The sequence below is a fragment of the Capsicum annuum genome, chromosome 8, assembly GCF_002878395.1.
Source record: "Capsicum annuum cultivar UCD-10X-F1 chromosome 8, UCD10Xv1.1, whole genome shotgun sequence".
Lineage (NCBI taxonomy): Eukaryota > Viridiplantae > Streptophyta > Magnoliopsida > Solanales > Solanaceae > Capsicum > Capsicum annuum.
Window position 1 is genome coordinate 34,615,069 of NC_061118.1, and position 3,747 is coordinate 34,618,815.

Genomic DNA, 3,747 nt, shown 5'->3' on the forward strand with positions numbered 1-3,747 from the left:
ATATAAAAAGTGTATGAAAATTATATAATTGTTGTATAAAATGTGTAAAAAAAATATACAATTATTGTATAAATTGTGCATCAAAATTGTATAATTTTGATATAGAATATTTATATGTATGAGATTTGTATAGAAATTGTGTAGAAGGTGTGTAGAAACAGTATTGAACAAGCCAGTAAATTGAAATGACTAGAGAGTGGGATTTAAATTTCATGGTCATTTGCATGAAAATAGTTTAATTTGAAGTGTCATTTCTGTCCTTTTCCCGAAGAAGAATCCATTGTTATATTGGAGCCACTATGGATAATAACTAACATTAACTAATTTTGCTATCAACTAATATGTTTGGAATAATATTATTGTTGAGTTAACAAAAACATTGATATAACACATAGTTGGGTTGAATTTGAACGAATCAAAATAGGAAAATCGTTCAAAATATATTTAAACTTTAACAAAATTTGTTATAACACATCTAAATTTTGCGGGAGTCTTATAATAGTAGTGTATTTTTGTGACCTTTATTTGCTTAGCTAGACCATTAACATAGTCACTCTAAAAAATGTATTTCACATGCGTCATTTTAACTCCCACTTTCTTCAATTTTTGCAAAATAGCAAATCAATGGCTATTTTTGCAAAATGTGGTTATTGCTACAAATATGAAATGGGTTGTTACAAATATGAATTTGGACGAATCAAAATGCATTTAAGTCAATAAATAGGCTAGTCAATCGCAAATGTTATTTGCGTTGAAGTGGGTTGGGCTGAAATGGGTTACAAATCGGCTGTACCCGACTCAGCCGATTCATATAAATTTTTAACTTTTGTGTTTGTTCTTTTATAGTTTTCTAATAAGTATCTACGGGTGCAGTGGATGGAGCTGCTTCACCCTTAACCAGAGGTCGAGGGTTCGACCCTGAGTATGGAGAAAACTCTGTTGGAAGCGCTGCCACCGTAATGGGCCCTGCAATGCGTGATCCGGATTAGTTGAGGCTCCAATGCGGACGCCGAACACCGGATGGGAAACCTTAAAAAAAGTACCTAATTAAATTTTGTTCTCTATAGTGTGACAATGTATAACATATCAAGCGAAAATGTATATCTTCTTCGAATATGTATTTTTTTTTTTTTGGAACCCCAGATAACTCGCAATCGCTACAATAGTCTCTGACCTTCGGGTGAGCACTTTGTGCGCACTGGCTTTAACCCCCACTGTGTAATAGCCTGCAAACTACACTAGACAAGTCCTGTGCGACAAACTCGACTCAGAAGGCATAGAGGGGTTCAAACCTGTGAACCTCCTTTCAAACTAACTGAGCCATCCCGAAGGACTTCTTAGAATTTCAGTAATCAAATAGGTTCCTAAAGCTAAAAATACTTAAACATACAACAAAATCAACCTTAAATATACACAAGTAAAATAACAAACTGAGCTAGTGAACACATTGAACAAAGATAAACATAAGTTTACAGTGTCTTATGTCTCACATTCTTCCATATTACACATCCTCAAAAGGACTAGTAGTTGTATGCGACTGCTGATTTAGTTGTACATCGGGACGTGCTACCTCTGATCCTCCGTTAGCAGGTTGAACGTGTTGTCTGCTGCTACGAACCTCCTCCACTGATCGGAAATATGCATATGGTCCCCAACCTGAGAACAGCGAAAGAAAGGAACATATCGCATTGGTTTCAGTATCTTGTCCACTATAGCAGTAAAGTCGCGTAAAGGAGATTTTGTGCAATGCCTTCGCCTGGATCATTACGCGTTGAGATGGGGCAGATGTATAGAACCTTTCAACGAGATAGTGCTTTTTCAACTATCTCAAAGTGGAATATATGTCAAACATAAACAAGTCGTCCTACAAAATGAACGTACCTTCAGTATGGAACGGAGCTGGGAAGAACTGCAGGTTACAGAATGTAGCAACGAAAAGGCCTGAAACGCCGAAGACATGGAGTATATTATCAACTGAAACGCAATGTAGAAGTTCAAGACGAACCTATCAATCCTCCAGCGAACACGTCTTGCCAATGATGCCAGTAGTCATCCACACGTGAGACCCCGACAAGAGATGCCATTAGGAGAGGAAGAAAAACTATGCATAGTTTTGCTACATGCCCTCGACGATCAAATGCTTTTATCTTCCCTGCTACATACAACGATAGAAACCCGAGACCAGCAAATGACCCTGCAAAGAAGCAGCCAAATCCTCAAGAATATTAACCAACTCGGACACTAAAGAAAGAAAGGTTTCGCGATAATTCACTTGTATGCACGCTCGGGAAACTCTTATGTCCTTCCTTAATATCGCTTTCTTTACCATGGCATTTCACGTCTCCTCACTGATCGTACTCCTGTAAAGAGAACAACGAAACAAATCAAGAAAAGCGCTTTCACTATCACATAAACAAACGTACAAATGACTTTTATTGAGTCAAACAGAAATGCACTAAGAAGCTACTTTTGCCTAGTCGAGGGCGATACATACATTTTTACCGGCCATCAGGAAAGCAACTCCAGAAAAAGTCTGGTGGTGGACGACCTACTCCATTCTTGATGGCTTCACTGATTACAGCCGTGATCAGTATGACGAATAATTAGAGGCCTGAAATGTTTTGAACAAGTCTAGGCGCAATTAGTAAAGTTACGCTACAACAAACTGTAAGTAATCTATCACCAATTAATGATCTTAACGAACCTGGTTCCTTTAAGGTCGTCTAAACAGTAAAGTAAAGAACACACAAGGTTATCGTGGAAAACCTCCTCGAGCAAAAGGGAAAAAACAAAGTTCACTTCTACTCGAAGTATTCCTGTAAAATCTAGACAAAAACATGTACTATGTAGGTATGTATAGTGTGTTTTTGTGGGCCCACATTCACATTTTTCTCATGGCCCCTACCATGTGGGGCCTACTTTGTAGTCTCTAAATTAGCACAAAGACAACTTGCAACTTTGCTATGTTTAGACTTGGGAATGTACCTATTAATGGGAGTTAAGTGTATAGATATTAATTGTTCAAAAATTTAGTTTACTTTCTAAGTTGTGATAGAATACAATGAGCTCTTTTATATTTACTTAAAAGTCTCGGGCTAATTTTAAAAATAATTTTTTTTTTCAAAAAGTGTTAATAATTTTACAAGGTAAAAATCTGAATTATAATTTATTCGACCAATTTTTCAAAATAAATTTATTTTCAAAAATAAAATTTTATAGTAAGCACCTTTGGAGAAAACATAATTGAAAAATAATAATTTATGTTTATCAATTTAAAAATCACATTTCTCAATATTAAATCAGCATTTTGTGATTAATTATTCAACCTTTTGAAAAAAAAAAAATACTATGATTTATGACTTTTTAAAAACATTAAAAACCTTGACTTAAAATACTTCTCGTGTGTTTTCTAAAATATTAATGAGTCAAATTTAACACTAAAAATTACTTACTTTCTTTTAGGAAAAAACAAATTCAATGTGGATTTAGGCTCTTTCTTAAATCTTATAAATAAAATTGGGATTATCTAACCAAAATTTTATAAAGTTTATTCCCTTTGGATAATAAAATTTGGAGATTTGCCTAATCAGATTTCTATAAAGTTTGACTCTTACCAAACATTTGTTCTCTCTTAGGATATCTCTTAATGATATTTAGAAGAAAAATGATAGAATAACCATATCTCAATTTTAAATAAGTTGAAAGTCATATAAAATTTGACCTTATAAGTAAATCAAAAAAAAAAAA

The 3,747-nt window shown here is 34.3% G+C and overlaps 1 long non-coding RNA gene across 1 annotated transcript; it reads right to left on the bottom strand.

Annotated features, from left to right (window-relative positions):
- Positions 1-1,064: 1,064 nt before the first annotated feature.
- Positions 1,065-2,827, bottom strand: LOC107857206. The gene is made up of 5 exons (XR_007043462.1): positions 2,705-2,827; positions 2,495-2,611; positions 2,273-2,360; positions 1,882-2,194; positions 1,065-1,656 (listed from the first exon to the last, which is right to left on the bottom strand). It is a non-coding gene; the product is annotated as an uncharacterized LOC107857206 (long non-coding RNA).
- Between the last annotated feature and the right edge of the window lie 920 nt (positions 2,828-3,747).